The sequence below is a fragment of the Crinia signifera genome, chromosome 12, assembly GCF_055691185.1.
Source record: "Crinia signifera chromosome 12, ASM5569118v1, whole genome shotgun sequence".
NCBI lineage: Eukaryota > Metazoa > Chordata > Amphibia > Anura > Myobatrachidae > Crinia > Crinia signifera.
Window position 1 is genome coordinate 3,734,923 of NC_139228.1, and position 18,185 is coordinate 3,753,107.

The following is an 18,185-nucleotide window of genomic DNA, read 5'->3' on the forward strand; positions in this document are numbered from 1 at the left end:
TGCCCTGGGTGATGGGCATCAGGTTAGCAGTCCTGGCACTGTTGTTACCCTGTAAAACCAATTGCATTGTATACTCGACTATGCTTCGTATCGCATCGTATGACATCGTATGCCACTACATATGGCATACGATGTTATCCGATGTTTCTCTTTCAATGGTCCTGGTGACACAGCTTCACATTGGGATGTAGGAGGGTCCGCAGGAGCCAGGCACCTATCCTAAAGCTTTTGGAGGGTAGGCTCCTCCCCTACTGCATCCCAGATTCCCCAGTTCGTGTTAGGTGCCCACTGGAGTGGGTGCTATTCTAAAGGGCTGCTGGAGCAGCCGAAGGAGTAGAGTTAGTTAGGGTTTTTATTATTTTATTAACTTCTACACTAGCTAGGTAGGCACAGTGTGAGGATTCTCATTAGTGAATCCTCACACTGCTAGCGCAGCAGGAGCTGACAGAAACGAGTCCTGTCAGCTCACTGTGCACAGGGGAGACGCTGTCTGGCCTCCCTGTGCAGCGCTTACAGCTTCTTTTAAGAAGCTGCCTGGGCTCCGGAGCGCTCTGAAACCGGCTTCACGCTAGGTGGGGATCATGGGGGACAGGCGCTCCGTGATGGCGGCGGCCATTTTCTGCGGAGCTTACACACTGAGCTCCTATACTGAGAGGACAGCAGTGTTGTTACAGGCATGTTCCGAGTGGTCCCCAGCTGAGGGGGAGATACTGGAACGAGGAGATCCTACAATGGGAGCGGCTGTCTGGGGGTAGTTGGCGCCAAAAGTCACAGACCCCGCAGCAGCAGGGACTTGGTCCCTTCCCTCACTCTGTTTTTGGCGCCATTCAGAACGCTTGCAGCGGAGCTGAGCTGGCTTACAGATCCTGACAGAGTGATTGGATTTCCTGGGCTTCGCTTTCCCCATTCTGAAGACTACAGAAAGCTAAGTGGCTGAGTACACTGTATATAATGTATGTACATTTAATGCTGTGACTGTGTTATTGAGAACATCATGTCTGAGCAACAGTCTGTGGTTTTGGGGGAGGGAGCCTTTAATGCAATGAGCGCTTGCAGTGGTTGTACACTGAAATTTGTCCCTAAGGGGGGCTTTTGTATTTTATGCGCTGCTGTGAAACCCATGGGGAGTGAACCCCAGAGGGTAGTGCATCGGACCTTGCGAGGGTTAAGTCCCTGAGACAGGTCGGAAAATGCTTTGGTGCATTACTGGACAGGCAGAGTGATGGCTGGTAATTTCCCTAGACCAGGGCCATTCTCTCAGCAGTCCGGCCAGCTCTTTGCCTCGGACCCAGACAGATCCTGACTTATACAAGTCATGCAGGATACTGCTATGGGAATCAGCAGGTTTAAATTACTTGTTTGACAAGCTTTATGGTTATTCTGGGGGGACCCCATAAAGGTCTTATTCAGTGCCATTATTAGCTGCTGATGAGGAGGGAGAGTACACAGACATACCCTGGGTTCAGGGTGATGTTTCTGAAGAGTCCTCACCCTCAGGGGTGGAGGATTTGATTACTGCTGTAAACAGGCATTGAATTTGTCTGTGAAGTAAAAAACTCCTGCTAAGGTTGTTTTTAAGAGACAGCGTGAGGGAAATGATATCTCTCTGCAGACAAGGGTTTACAAGATTTATTGGAAAACCCCTGACAAAAGGCTTTAGATGCCTAATAGATGGTTAAGCCTGTATCCCATGCCTGAGGATCATGCAGACCTCTGGGAGAAAGTTCCAGTGGTAGAGGCTTCTGTGGTATACTTGTCATAAACCAACTGTGCTACCAGTGCAAGCCTTCAAGCAAGCAAGTCCTCTGATTGGCTTCAGTCTGGGTCTCTAAGGCCAGGATTGGTGGGTCAGTGACCTGTGCTCTAGTTGACATACTGTCTTTTGTGTGTTGTTACTAGGCAGAAAAGTATAATGCTGCTGCAGAAATGTGATTCAGGCTGAGCAGGAAGCTCTCAAAATGGCTGCCAGAGTTTCCTCAGTGTTTGGAATGCCAGGAGAGTGCTCTGGCTTATAGCTTGGAAGGCAGATAACAAGTCTAAAAAGGCTTAGAGGCATTTGCTTTTAAAGGAAAGCTGTTATTGGTTTACAACTGGAAGAGATTAATAAGCAGGACACAGGTGGAAAAAAGCACTTTCCTGCCTACCCCTGCAGCCAAAGCAGACATCAAGGTTTTCTGCTTTCAGGCCATCCTTTCGGCCCTCCCCTAGAGGAGGTGCGTCCTTTTGAGGACAGTCTTTTAAGGGATAGTCTCAGTCCTCCAGGGGCAAGGCCCCAAAGTCAAAATTTGGTTCTTTTTATAAGAAACCATAGGAGAGGAAAAATCCTCCGCATACTGCCAGGGGTTTTGCCCGGCGGTGTTTAAGGAGGGGGGACGTCTGTCACTGTTCAGAGACGCAGACTGTTAAGACCGGAACGCTTGGGTTAGAAATATAACCCAGGGTTAAAAGATTCCCTTCAAAGTTCTTCCACCGAGAAGGTTCATTCCTACACCACTGCCAAAGGAGGCTCGGCTCCGTACAGCTCTCTTGGGAGCGGCTCATTCTCTTTTAGAGAAGGGTGTGGTAGTCCCGGTCCCCAGAGCGGAGGGAAAAAAGGCTTTTATTTCACTCTGTTTTTGGTGCCCAAACCAGACGGGTCTTTCAGCTGATCCTAAACTTAAAGGCATTAATAGCTTTTTGTGGGTAGACCATTTCAAAATAGAGTCTCTACGGTCTGTGCTGCTAAGCCGGGACCAGGGAGAATTTTTAGCGTCCATGAAGGTCCAGGACGCATACTTGCAGGTTCCTATCCACCCGGAACTATTGGGGTGTGCAATAGGAGACCTTCTCCTGTAATTACAGGCGTTGCCTTTTGGTCTGGCCACAGCGTCAAGGGTATTCACCAAATAATGTCAGAAATGGCGGATGTGCTTCGACTGACGGAAATCATGGTTATTCCATTTTTGGACGACCTGCGGTTTAAAGCGGAGTCAGCAGACAAGTGAAGAGTCACTTGGCAGAAACCATCAGGTTTTGCAGATTCACGGCTGGCTTTTAAATTTACAAAAATCTCAATCGGTGCCGTCACAGAGACTCCAATTCTTGGGGATTGGTCTGGATACCCAGTTGCATTGGGTGTTTCTACCAGAGGCATAGGCCAGGGATCTGGCTGCCTTGGTACAGGAGATCCTAGGGTCTCAGAGCACAGCAGTATGGGGGTGACTCAAACTGCTGGGGAAGATGATGGCGTCTTTCGAGACGTTACAGTTCACCAGGTTCCACTCTAGAGTGTCCCAGCGGACAGGGAACTCTCAGACCATGAGGTCAGAACAAATGGTGTTGTTTTCAGAAACTCTATCCTTCCTAAAATGGTGGATGGAGGTGGATTCCCTTCGGGGGAGTCGGTCCCTGCAGTCCTGGAGCTGGGTGGTAGTCACTACCGACGCCAGTCTCAGAGGCTGAGGGGCAGTTGTCGTGGACCTGCGTCTGCAGGGCTTGTGGACTTTAGAGCAGAAAGACTGATACTTTACAGTCTGCCTTACTGATCAACATCTTGGAACTGAGGGCTGTGTGGAAGAGGTTTTCTCTGGCGGGAGAAAAGATTACAAGAGCTCCCTTTTAGGCATTCAGACCGACAACGTCACAGCTGTGGCGTATCTGAATCACCAGGGAGGCACACACAGCAATCTGGCCATGTGGGAAGTGTCCCGAATCTTCTTGTGGGCGGAACAGAATGTTCTAGCATTATCAGCAATCTTCATACCAGGAGTGGAGAATATAGAGGCCGACTTCCTGAGCAGGGAGAAACTGAGGGAAGGAAAATGGAGGCTGAATCCACAAGTATTCCACTAGATTACAATAAGGGGGAAACCCCGGATAGGGACCTGAAGGCATACAGGTTCATCCATCAGGTACCCAGGTTGTATGACAGGACGTGGGATCCACTGGCAGAAGCAGTGGATGCCATGACTATCCCCTGGGAGGGGAATCTTCTTTATGATTTAACGCCAGTTCCAATGCTGGCAAGAGAGTTGAAAACAATACAGGCCCAGACAATTCCAGTAATTTTAGGGGCCCCAGATTGGCCAGGGAGATCCTGGTACTCGAGGCTTCAGAGATTTTCTGTGGACTCGTGGCGTCTACATCTGAGGTCAGACCTTCTAAAACAAGGACCGTTCAACCAGCTGGATTCAGCTCGATTAATTTTGACGGTCTGGCTGTTGAAAACGCCATTTTGAGGAATATAGGATTCTCAAAGGCGGTGGTTAACGCAATGAGGAAAGCCAGAAAGTCAGTGTCTTCTGTAAATTATTTTGGGGCCTGGAAGACCTATATTTGGTGGTGTGTAAGACAGAGGTCACGCACATCGAGATTTAAAATGGCTAAATTGTTGGAGTTTTTTACAGGAGGGCCTTTCCTCTGGGTTAGGCCTTCAGTCACTCAGAGTACATATCTCGACCGTGTCAATTTTTCTTTCCAAAGAAGGATTGCGTTAGAACCAGAAGTACAGACCTTCCTGCAGGGGGTTTATCTATTGAAACCTCCCTACAACCAACCAGTAGCGCCAGGGGAATTATCTCTGGTTCTGGAGTACCTTAAAGAGGCGCCTTTTGAGCCGTTAAGGTCGGTTGACCTTAGTTTCCTTTCAGGGAAGCTGGTATTTTTGTTGGCGGTGGCGTCAAGAAAAAAAAAAAAAAAAAAAAAATATATCGGAGTTGATTGCTTTGTTCTTCAAGTCTTCCTCCCTTATATGTCACGATGATAGGGCTGCCTTTCGGACAGTACCCCTAGATTTTTACCAAAAGTAGTCTCTGCTTTTCATCTAAATCAGGAGATTGTTCTGCCTGTGTTTCAACCCTCAGAGGGTTGTTAGGAAAAGGGACAAATTAAGGAATTTGGATGTTGTGCGCGTCTTGCGCGTTTATGTGGACAGAGTTAAGAGTGTCAGAAAGACTGATACTTTACTGGTTTGTATGACATACACAAACTTAGTTGGCCTGCTTCTAAGCAGACCATTGCTAGGTGGTTGCGCTCTGTTATTGCGTTTGCATATACTAAAGTTGGTAGGCCTTTACCGGCCAGGATTAATGCGCATACCATCAGGTCGATTGCCACCTCTTGGGCGGTTCGACATGGGGCAACAGCTGAGCAGGTTTGCAGGGCTGCCACTTGGTCTTCTGTTCATACTTTTGCCAAATTCGATAGGTTCCGTGAGTTCGCGTCGGTGGACGCATCATTCGGGCAAGCAGTGAGGAAAACTGCAGACCTGAGCGTACCCACCCAAAAGGACCGGCTCTGGAACGTCCCAATGTGAAGCTGTGTCACCAGGACCATTGAAAGAGAAAAAGGGATTTTTGTAAGAACTTACCGTTCGAATCCCTTTCTCTGATATGGTCCTGGTGACACAGCGATCCCTCCCTTACGCTCAGTAAGTATGCCAGTGTTCATGATGTTTCATGTTATAATTGGTTGAAAAGTTGAATTTAAAATTGTGCATATAATATGTGCAGGCGTTTGTACTGAGTTAATGTATTCCAGTGGCTTTGAAAGATTGAACTGAGGAATCTGGGATGCAGTAGGGGAGGAGCCTACCCTCCAAAAGCTTTAGGATAGGTGCCTGGCTCCTGCGGACCCTCCTACATCCCAATGTGAAGCTGTGTCACCAGGACCATATCAGAGAAAGGGATTCGAACGGTAAGTTCTTACAAAAATCCCTTTTTTACCGATTTTTGACCATTTTTGCTCAAAAATCGGTAAAACATCGTATCGCATCGAATAACATCGTATGCCACTACATATGGCATACGATGCCGTGCGATGGCATACGATTTTTATGCAAAAATGCTCAAAAATCGGTAAAACATCGTATCGCATCGTATGACATCGTATGCCACTACATATGGCATACGATGCCATGCGATGGCATACGATTTTTGAGCAAAAATGCTCAAAAATCGGTAAAACATCGCATCGCATCGTATGCCATCGTATGCCACTACATATGGCATACGATGCCATACGATGGGAGCCGTGATACTCCACAAGTACCGGTATTAGTACAAATGTGTAATATTATTACTAATAAATACTACTTCAAAGCTGGTTGCTATTGGCAACGACATGCTTGCCCACAATTTACACTGCTTGGCGCTTTGCTGCTGCCCCTTGGGGACTAAGCAGCACCACAGAAGGTGTCATAAGCAATATAACCTATGGGCTAGGGATGTCTGTGCCTGCCATTGATGGCATACAGCGGTAACCATCGATGGTTATAAACTAGGTGGTGACCTACCATCGATGGTTATAAACTAGGTGGTGACCTACCATCGATGGTCACCTACTGAACACCCGCACGGGCAGAAGAGTATTCTCTCCATCAGAAACAGAACTGTGGCACATGGCACATGGTTTTGCACAGGCACTGCGGCCGGCAATATCTACCCGTGACCGGTACTGATACACATACACACCAGGCAGTACGGTGCCACCCTGTGCCTGGTACTGTGATACACATACACACCAGGCATTATAGTGCCACCCTGTGCACGGTACTGTGATACACATACACACCAGGCATTATAGTGCCATCCTGTGCCCCGTACTGTGATACACATACACACCAGGCATTATAGTGCCACCCTATGCCTGGTACTGTGATACACATACACACCAGGCATTACAGTGCCATCCTGTGCCCGGTACTGCGATACACATACACACCAGGCATTACAGTGCCATCCTGTGCCCGGTACTGCGATACACATACACACCAGGCATTACAGTGCCACCCTGTGCCTGGTACTGTGATGCACATACACACCAGGCATTATGGTGCCATCCTGTGCCTGGTACTGCGATACACATACACACCAGGCATTACGGTGCCATCCTGTGCCCGGTACTGTGATACACATACACACCAGGCAGTATGGTGCCACCCTGTGCCCGGTACTGTGATACACATACACACCAGGCATTATAGTGCCATCCTGTGCCCGGTACTGTGATACACATACACACCAGGCATTACAGTGCCATCCTGTGCCCGGTACTGCGATACACATACACACCAGGCATTACAGTGCCACCCTGTGCCCGGTACTGCGATACACATACACACGAGGCATTACAGTGCCATCCTGTGCCCGGTACTGCGATACACATACACACCAGGCATTATAGTGCCATCCTGTGCCCGGTACTGCGATAAACACACCAGGCATTACGGTGCCATCTTGTGCCCGGTACTGTGATACACATACACACCAGGCATTATAGTGCCATCCTGTGCCCGGTACTGTGATACACATACACACCGGGCATTACAGTGCCATCCTGGGCCCGGTACTGTGATACACATACACACCGGGCATTATAGTGCCATCCTGTGCCCAGTACTGTGATACACATACACACCGGGCATTATAGTGCCATCCTGTGCCCGGTACTGTGATACACATACACATCGGGCAGTACAGTGCCATCCTGTGGCCGGTACTGTGATACACCTACACACCGGGCATTACAGTGCCATCCTGTGCCCGGTACTGTGATACACATACACACCGGGCATTATAGTGCCACCCTGTGCCCGGTACTGTGATACACATACACACCGGGCATTATAGTGCCATCCTGTGCCCGGTACTGTGATACACATACACACCACTGTGATACACATATACACCGGGCATTACAGTGCCATCCTGTGCCCGGTACTGTGATACACATACACTCCAGGCATTATAGTGCCATCCTGTGCCCGGTACTGTGATACATATAAACACCACGCATTATAGTGCCATCCTGTGCCCGGTACTGTGATACACATACACACCCGGCGTTACAGTGCCATCCTGTGCCCGGTACTGTGATACACATACACACCCGGCGTTACAGTGCCATCCTGTGCCCAGTGCTGTGATACACCTACACACCCGGCATTACAGTGCCATCCTGTGCCCGGTACTGTGATACACATACACACCAGGCAGTACAGTGCTATCCTGTGCCCGGTACTGTGATACACATACACACCAGGCATTACAGTGCCATCCTGTGCCCGGTACTGTGAGACACCTACACACCCGGTGTTACAGTGCCATCCTGTGCCCGGTACTGTGATACACATACACTCCCGGCGTTACAGTGCCATCCTGTGCCCGGTACTGTGATACACGTACACACCCGGCGTTACAGTGCCATCCTGTGCCCGGTACTGTGATACACCTACACACCCGGCGTTACAGTGCCATCCTGTGCCTGGTACTGTGATACACATACACACCAGGCATTACAGTGCCATCCTGTGCCCGGTACTGTGATACACATACACACCCGGCGTTACAGTGCCATCCTGTGCCCGGTACTGTGATACACATACACACCCGGTGTTACAGTGCTATGTCCACTGCTGTAACGTAGCCAGCACTAGCACACATTTTATAGTGTGTACCCAGCGTTACAGTGAGTAATAACGTTTTGGTTACCCCAGTGCCCACGTGCTCCATCCACAGTGTGACTGACAGACTACAGGCCTGGCCAATGCTCTGTTCCTGGACTTTGCTCACCTGTGTTGAATTGATAGGACCGATGTCAGCACAGGTGAAGGCATTATACAGTAAGAGGGAAGTTCAGGAGCAGAGCTATGTGTCCCTCCAGGAATGGGGCTACAGTATGTCTAGGATTTGTCTCTACCATAGTTCATAGGTTCTCAGATACGGTCCTAGACACCCTAACAGTCCAGGCTAGTAATTATGACCCTGGGTCACTGCAGATGATGAAATCATTGACTGAGGTGCTAATTAAGTCATGGAGAAACTTAAAACCTGGCGTGTTTGGGTGCTTCGAGGTTCGTGTGAGAACCTCAGCCATTGTGGCCTTCTAGTATAACATTGACATTGGCATCTGTTCTTATCCGTGGGTCTGGACTGGCAGAGAATAGAGAAAGGTTGGGCCAAGTATCTTCCCTAGGGGCTGAGGAGTCGGAAGCCTCATGCTCTGGGCGGGTGCTAGGTCTGGCTGAGTATCTACGCCCTGCTGGGGGAGGGAATACCATCCTTTCCACTGGTAGGGAGGGGACAAGAACCGGGCTGGGTAGTTGGGGCTCTTGTTCGGGGGTCTATAGCCTCTGAGGGAGAGTCACGCGAAAATCCCAGTCTAGAGTCCAATCCCAGGAAGCCGGGAAACAATGGGGCTCTCTGGTTCCGGGGATACATGCCCCCCCCGGCCAGGGAGACAGTGAAAAGCCCAGCCTAGTACTCAATCCCTGGGAGAGGGGAAACATGGGGACTGAGTAGGTGTTTTCTCTTTCCTCCACTAGGTGACACTGGAGAGTTACAGTGGGGAATAGAAGGCGACCACAGGGAGCTTGGGCACTTTAGAATAAATTAATAGTGACTAACTCCTCCCCTTCTACTTCCTCTCCTAGGCAGTTTTAGCATGTGCCCTGCGGGAGCTGGGTGCGTTCAAGGCTCACTCCTGAGCTTTATTGATTTTTTAAATATACGATGCTACAATCAGCAAGAGGACAGGCAGGTAGCTCCCTGTCCCTACCTGCTTGCGACGCGGGCGCTGTCGGCAGGTCCGGTCGCAGCTGCATGCAGCTCGCCTCCGGTACCTGGCTGCAGGATCCACTGATCCTGAGGTCCCGTCGCCGCTGCTTGCAGCGCGCCTCGAGGACCACTCAGCATGCCGCACCCGACAGCTATGGCAGGGGTAAGTATAACACTGATTCCCCGCTAGCGGGGGATTCAGTGTAAAAAGCCGCGGCAGCGCACTTTTTAAACACGGCGCCATTCCTGAGGAGCGAGAGCGCGGCATGCTGGGTACTTCCGCTTCCTCCTTCTTTGAAGGAGCGGCGGCCATTGAAGAAGCAGCGTGATCCGCGGCTCCCTCGAAGCGTCTGTGAAGTGCCGGTGACCCTGGTTCAGTGAGTCACAGCGGGACATAGGAGGTCAGGGCAGCTTGGACTGTGTCCAAAAAGGTCCCTTAGCCGGCGCAAGTTATATTTATATACAGTGCGCGTAGCGGCCTCGTGGCAGACTCTGCCTCTTTCCTATACCTCCTCTCCTGTCCAGTATTCCAGCTTTTCTCTCCTTCTGTGTAAGATTGACGGAGTGTATGATGGCTGGTAAAAAGATTGCGTGCAAAAAGTGCAGCAATAAGTTCGCGCCACAAGCGGAGGGCGCCATTTTATGTCCCTCATGTACTGCATCCCCAGCCCCCACCCCATCTACATCGGGGCAGGAACCTCCTGTATGGGCTTCACAATTGTCTACAGTAATTTCTCAGTTAGCGTCTGAGTTATCTTCTGCCAGACAGGACAGGGATGCAGCCAGGGATCAGCAAGCAGAGTTAACCTCTGCTGTGGAGAGTCTGTCTAGAGCATTGCATGCAGACACCTCTACACCCCCTCCCCCTAGACTGGCTTCTGCTAATAGGATGTTTCCTCAGGTCCCTCTGTTAGATGATACAGATGATGACATGCCAGCTCTAGAGGAGGGTGAATTTCATGACCCTGATGCTCAGCCTGACGCTGAGCCTGATGCTCCGCTTATGCAGGACACAGATGTCCCTTCTCAGGGTTTAGAGGACTTAATACAAGCAGTCCGGTTAACCCTCAATGTAGCAGAGGAGGTGAGACCAGCTGCGCGTCCCTCAGTGTTTGCTAAAAGGCAAAACAGTCTGCATATTTTCCAGCCTCAGAGGAGCTGGATGAACACTTGCAAAAAGCCTGGTTACACCCAGACAAAAAGTTTCAGGTTTCTCAGAGATTTTTCACTGCCTATCCTTTTCCTAAGGAGGCTAGAAAGTCATGTGAAACGCCACCTGCTGTTGATTCTTCGGTATCACGCTTGTCTAAAAAGACAGTGTTACCCATTCCAGGTGCCTCTACCCTTAAAGATGTCTCTGATAGGCGGTTAGAGAGTGCCCTGAAGAATGTTTATACAGCCGCTGGTCTTTTACAACGGCCGGCACAGGTGGGTTGCTGGGTCAATAGGGCCATGGAGGTATGGGCATCCCAGGTGGCCTCCTCTCTAGACCCAGGGGCAAGTGATATGCTGCTCCTAGTGGATCACATACGTGAGGCTGCAGGTTACTTAGTGGAAGCATCTTCAGATGTTTGTATGCTTGCTGCCCGGATCTCTGCTCTTTCAGTGTCTGCTCGCCGTACTCTTTGGTTGAGACAGTGGAATGCAGACGCCGACTCCAAGAAGGCGGTGGAGGCATTGCCCTTTGCTGGGGAGGCCCTCTTTGGTCCAGAGCTGGACAAAATGATTTCACAGGCTACAGGGGGTAAGTCTCAGTTCCTGCCCACTGCAGCCCCTCCCCCTCGTAGGTCATTTCCTACTACTGGAGGGCAGTCCTTTCGGTCCTTTCGCCCCACCCCCAGATTCAGGGGCAGGTCTAGGGGAGCGGCTACTAGCTCCAGAGGCTTCCGAGGAAGAGGCAGAGGATCAGCCAATGCTCCAATACTTGATGCAAAGGTTACCTCAAAGCCCTCAGCATGACTCTCCCAGCTCCTGTCCAGATCACAGGGTGGGAGGCCGGCTTCTCTTTTACCATCAGGTATGGGCCGGTTCATGCAAGGATGCATGGGTAAGGGACCTGGTAGCAGTAGGCTACAAGATAGATTTCTTGTTGCCTCCTCCTCAACGGTTCTTTCCCACAGGTTTGCCAGCTTCTCAGGAAAAAGGCAGGGCCTTACAGGCCGCCATCCAAAAGCTCAGGGATCAGGGGGTGGTAATCCCGGTCCCGGAACCAGAAAAGGCAAGGGGATTCTATTCCAGCCTTTTTCTAGTCCCCAAGCCGGACGGCTCAGTGAGACCCATCTTGAACCTGAAGCAGCTCAACCCTTTCTTACGGTTCACTCGCTTCAAGATGGAGTCTCTCCAGTCTGTCATTGCAGGCCTGGAACCTGGGGAGTTTCTTGTATCCATCGATATCAAAGATGCATACCTGCACATCCCCATCTGGCCTCCTCACCAGGCATTCTTGCGGTTCACAGTCCAAAACTATCACCTACAGTTCCGAGCCCTTCCATTCGGCCTCTCCTCTGCGCCTCGGGTATTTACCAAAGTGATGGCCGTCATGATGGAAATACTCAGGGCTCTGGGAGTTACCATTGTCCCTTATTTGGACGACCTTCTGCTGAAGGCTCCGTCCAAGGAGGTTCTGCTGCACAACATCCAACTAACACGTCGGACCCTGGAGTCCCATGGCTGGATGCTCAACATCCAGAAGTCACAGCTGACCCCATCGCAGAGGATCCTGTTCTTAGGGATGATTCTGGACACGGTCCAGAGAAGGGTGTTCCTCCCCATGGACAAGATCTTGTCCCTGCAGGAAGCAGTGCGACTGGTGCTGCAGCATCGAACAGTCACAGTTCTTCTTTGCACGAGGCTGCTGGGAAGGATGGTGGCCACGTTCGAGGCGGTGCAGTACGGGCGGTTTCACTCTCGGCCCTTCCATCTGTGTCTACTCCGCCAGTGGACAGGCTCACACCTGTTTCTACACCAGAGGATTTCTCTCTCCCATCAGGCTCGAGCGTCACTGGCGTGGTGGCTCAACTCCAGCAACCTGCAGGAGGGAAGGAGGTTCGCCATTCACAATTGGACGCTCCTCACCACGGACGCCAGCCTCAGGGGCTGGGGAGCGGTCACGCTGGGCCTCCACTTCCAAGGCCTGTGGACCCCGGAGGAAGCACAGATGTCCATCAATGTGCTGGAACTGCGAGCAGTGTATTATGCCATGCTCCAGGCAGAAGTGATTCTCCGGAACAAGGACATCAGGGTGCAGTCCGACAATGCCACGGCGGTGGCTTACATCAACAAGCAGGGAGGCACCCGCAGCCGTGCAGCGATGAGAGAGGTAAAGAGGATTCTGTGCTGGGTGCAGGAGCACGCAGGGGCCGTGTCCGCCATTTTCATACCAGGAGTAGAAAATTGGGAGGCGGACTACCTCAGCCGGCGGGACGTACACCACGGAGAGTGGTGTCTGAACCCTCTGGTCTTCCAGACCCTGACCCGTCGGTGGGGGTGTCCGCAGATAGACATGATGGCCTCCAGACACAACCATCAGTTGCCCCGGTACTGCGCTCGGACAAGAGATCCACAGGCGGAGGCTGTGGACGCTCTCACGGCACCCTGGACGGATCAGTTCCTTTACATCTTTCCACCAGTGCCTCTCATCCCTCGGGTTCTGCAGAGAATCCGACGGGAGTCGGTGACGGTGCTGTTCATAGCCCCGGACTGGCCTCGCCGGTCGTGGTACACGGTACTAACAGGCCTGTTAGTAGACGAGCCATGGCCTCTGCCTCTCTGCGAAGACCTGCTAACACAGGGGCCATTCGCTTGTCCCAACTTACAGCAGCTTCATTTGACGGCATGGCTGTTGAGAGGTCCATCCTGAGGAAGGCAGGGATCCCGCAGGCAGTGATTCCAACCATGATAGGAGCCAGAAAACAGGTTACCTCGGTGCATTACCATCGCATTTGGAGGGCCTATGTGGCCTGGTGCGAATCCAGGAGGGTTTCACCTGTGACTTTCAAACTGGCAAGATTACTGCTATTCTTGCAGAAGGGTTTGGCCTCAGGACTCCGGCTGGGGTCCTTGAAGGTTCAAGTATCCGCCCTCTCCATTTTCTTCCAGAAGAAGCTGGCTCTTCTTCCTCAGGTACAGACTTTCTTCCAGGGGGTGTTGCGGCTGCAACCCCCCTTCAGACCTCCTACTGCTCCATGGGACCTGGATGTGGTACTGGCTTTTCTCCAGTCTTCTGTATTTGAGCCCATGGAGGAGGTGGAATTAAAATACGTCACCTGGAAGACTGTCATACTATTGGCCTTGGCTTCAGCTAGAAGGGTGTCGGAGCTCAGTGCTCTTTCTTGTAGGGCACCCTTCTTACGGTTCCATGAGGACAGAGCGGAGCTACGCACCTCCAGTGTTTTTCTCCCTAAGGTGGTTTCGGCATTCCACATTAACCAGCCTATTGTGGTGCCGGCCTTTCGGGAGGACTCACAGGAGTCTAGGGCTCTGGACGTGGTCCGGGTCTTGCGTATTTACGTGGCCAGAACAGAGTCTGTACGTAAGTCGGATGCCTTATTTGTACTCTATGACTCCTTGCGTCCTGGCTGGCCAGCCTCCAAGCAGGCCCTGGCCAGGTGGATCAGATTGACAATTCGTCAGGCTTATGTGGCTTCCTCTAGGGTGCCACCTTCTTTAATTTCCGCCCATTCTACAAGGTCGGTGGGTACCTCCTGGGCGGCTGCCCGTGGAGTTTCTATACAAGATCTATGTAGAGCGGCTACGTGGTCCGGTCAGAGGACCTTTGTCCGCTTTTACAAGTTTGACACTTTTGCGGCGGCCGCTTCGCGGTTTGGCCGTTCTGTGTTAAGGGGTTCTCAGCGTCATCCCACCCGTGTTGGGAGCTCTGGGACGTCCCCACTGTAACTCTCCAGTGTCACCTAGTGGAGGAAAGAGAAAAGGGGATTTTGTACTTACTGTTAAATCCTTTTCTCAGACTCCATAGGTGACACTGGACGCCCACCCGACGCTGCTTCTTCGGTTGACTGTTGGTTTTCAGGTTAATCAATTACCTGAGGTTAAAGAGACTACTATACTCAGTCTGAGTTCTAACTTTTTTATAAGTTTTTATGGATGAGTTCATTCTGTTACGAATGCTATTCTTCAAACTATATGTTCACTCTATGTGAGTGTGTGTGTGTGACTTGTTATGTTATGTTTGACCTCCTCTCGGAAGTGGGTTGTTTTTCCTTTCTTCCAGCTCCCTCCGGGCACATACTTAACTGCCTAGGAGAGGAAGTAGAAGGGGAGGAGTTAGTCACTATTAATTTATTCTAAAGTGCCCAAGCTCCCTGTGGTCGCCTTCTATTCCCCACTGTAACTCTCCAGTGTCACCTATGGAGTCTGAGAAAAGGATTTAACAGTAAGTACAAAATCCCCTTTTCTTCTCCTTCATTCGGCTGCTGCGGGGGAGACTCATTGAAAAGCTCGGTGGAGTATCCACTCCCCTGCCAGGGCCCGGAAAGGGCCTGCTGGTGGAGCAGAGAAACACTTGGTCGGATGCTGACTGTCTGCCTGGAGTCCGAGGCTGCACTGTGCCCACGGGGAAACTCGGGGGTGCCTGAACTCTGCACTGGTGGACATTGGCACCATGCACTAGTATGGCACGCACTGCGCACTCTCCCTTTAGGATAGCGCTTCATGTCCTCACCCTGGGCCTTTTGGCTGGGGTACGACAATTTTTCCCACCCCCACCCCGGCCTTCTGGCTGGGGTTCTCTTTATAATTCATTTCTCTTCCTTCTCACGTTCGTCACATTTTCTGTAGTGTGTCACATTTTCTGTAGTGTGTCACATTCTCTGTAGTGTGTCACATTTTCTGTAGTGTCACATTTTCTGTAGTGTGTCACATTTTCTGTAGTGTCACATTTTCTGTAGTGTGTCACATTTTCTGTAGTGTGTCACATTTTTCTGGGCTGTGTGTTTGACCCTTATGGGCCATCCACTCCCCAATGTACCAAAGCTCTCACCCTTTTGGGAAGAGCTGCGGTCCCCGAGGGTGACCACGAGCCGCTAGGTGGAGGACCCACCGTCCTAACTCTTCCTGGTGTTGAGGAATGAGGGTCTCTCTGAGCTTCGGCGAGGAATACTCACAATCCCTTTTTTCCCCCTCTTCGGCCTTATGGCTGAGAGGGGTTAGGGGAGTAATGAGGCACTTCTCCTTTTGGAGAGGGTCTATAAGTACGTACGCCCCCCTATGCATGATTTAGGTCACTGCACTGGGTGTTGGGAGCACACCTCGGGTTCCCTGAGGTTTATCTAACTCATTGACCTTTTTCATCCAACATGCCAAATCTGCCTCTCCAGTGTTCATTGGTGCTTGTAGGTCACAGTACAGAGCGTGCCCCTTCGTACAGTTCCATTGTTTCTCTTCCCTTCCCCATGAATCATTTATTTCTTACCATTCATCCTAAAGGTTTATAACCCGCTAATACTAAAAGGGGTTGGGGGTGCCTGTAGATGTGCCTATACTTTTTACCTGGTCGGGGTTTCGAGGAAGAAGCACACCCCTCTGCCGGCATGCAGTATGTATAAATCAACAGTGCCAGTTATCTGCCTCCTCCTCACCCGCATCGTCTGCAGCCCCAGCCCTCCTCCTCCTGGGAGAGGGGTGCCTTGCATATAGGGGGCACTACATGGAGGGGCAGTATATGGTGGGAGATGCGGGAGGAGGAAGCACACCCCTCTGCCAGCATGCAGTATGTATAAATCAACAGTGCCAGTTATCTGCCTCCTCCTCACCCGCATCGTCTGCAGCCCCAGCCTTCCTCCTCCTGGGAGAGGGGTGCCTTGCATATAGGGGGCACTACATGGAGGGGCAGTATATGGTGGGAGATGCGGGAGGAGGAAGCACACACCTCTACCAGCATGCAGTATGTATAAAGCAACAGTGCCGGTTATCTACCTCCTCCTCACCCGCATCGTCTGCAGCCCCAGCCCTCCTCCTCCTGGGAGGGGGGTGCCTTGCATATAGGGGGCACTACATGGAGGGGCAGTATATGGTGGGAGATGCGGGAGGAGGAAGCACACACCTCTACCAGCATGCAGTATGTATAAAGCAACAGTGCCGGTTATCTACCTCCTCCTCACCCGCATCGTCTGCAGCCCCAGCCCTCCTCCTCCTGGGAGAGGGGTGCCTTGCATATAGGGGGCACTACATGGAGGGGCAGTATATGGTGGGAGATGCGGGAGGAGGAAGCACACACCTCTACCAGCATGCAGTATGTATAAAGCAACAGTGCCGGTTATCTACCTCCTCCTCACCCGCATCGTCTGCAGCCCCAGCCCTCCTCCTCCTGGGAGAGGGGTGCCTTGCATATAGGGGGCACTACATGGAGGGGCAGTATATGGTGGGGGATGCGGGAGGAGGAAGCACACACCTCTACCAGCATGCAGTATGTATAAAGCAACAGTGATGGTTATCTGCCTCCTCCTCACCCGCATCGTCTGCAGCCCCAGCCCTCCTCCTCCTGGGAGGGGGGTGCCTTGCATATAGGGGGCACTACATGGAGGGGCAGTATATGGTGGGAGATGCGGGAGGAGGAAGCACACACCTCTACCAGCATGCAGTATGTATAAAGCAACAGTGATGGTTATCTGCCTCCTCCTCACCCGCATCGTCTGCAGCCCCAGCCCTCCTCCTCCTGGGAGGGGGGTGCCTTGCATATAGGTGGCACTACATGGAGGGGCAGTATATGATAGGTGCGGGAGGAGGAAGCACACACCTCTGCCGGCATGCAGTATGTATAAAGCAACAGTGATGGTTATCTGCCTCCTCACCCGTATCGTCTGCAGCCCCAGCATTATTCCTCCTCCTGGGAGGGGGGTGCCTTGCATATAGGGGGTACTACATGGAGGGGCAGTATATGGTAGGGGTGCGGGAGGAGGAAGCACACACCTCTACCAGCATGCAGTATGTATAAAGCAACAGTGCCGGTTATCTACCTCCTCCTCACCCGTATCGTCTGCAGCCCCAGCATTATTCCTCCTCCTGGGAGGGGGGTGCCTTGCATATAGGGGGCACTACATGGAGGGGCAGTATATGGTAGGGGGAGCCAACACGATTACAGCAAAGTAACTGACCTTAGTGTCTTTCTCTTTCCCCAGACGCAGCAAGTGCGACACAATCTGATCCATATTTCTATGCAGTTAGCAGCAGCTGTGAGCTCTCCCTACTGCAGCACCATCATTGGGGCGGCCTCTAGTGGCCTCCGGTGTACATGACAGGTGAGGAGCAGCCTCAGCATTTTGTTATATACTGTAGTATGTTAATTGTAGTTGAACATATCTATTTTACCTATCAATATTCTTAGTAATAAAGGCCCACACACACTGGGCGACTGTTAGCTGAACGCCACCCAGTGTGTATGTGACAGTGGTGAGCGCTGCTGTGCACTCCCGTATCATTGCTGGTATTACCAGATGATGTGTAGTGTCCTGCTATGGAAAACCATCCACCCCGGGGACAACTGCTAAAACGGGTGATAAATTTTCAGTGTGTAGGCCACCTTACCCCCCCCCCCCCCGGCGTGTATAGCCCCCCGGCGTGTGTAGACCACCTTACCCCCCCCCCCCCGGCGTGTGTAGGCCACCTTACCCCGGCGTGTATAGCCCCCCGGCGTGT

The 18,185-nt window shown here is 51.6% G+C and overlaps 1 protein-coding gene across 2 annotated transcripts in view; it reads left to right on the forward strand.

The window, feature by feature from the left end:
• TOMM40L (translocase of outer mitochondrial membrane 40 like) overlaps positions 1-18,185 on the forward strand; it is a 92,826-nt gene that overhangs the window by 334 nt on the left and 74,307 nt on the right. The window contains exon 2 of one of the 2 annotated variants that reach the window (XM_083165868.1): positions 17,669-17,788. The gene's annotated coding sequence lies outside the window, so the exon portion shown is untranslated. Of the gene's footprint in view, positions 1-195; positions 17,789-18,185 lie in introns of those variants that run through there. The other variant, XR_014466111.1, reaches the window with a different exon arrangement.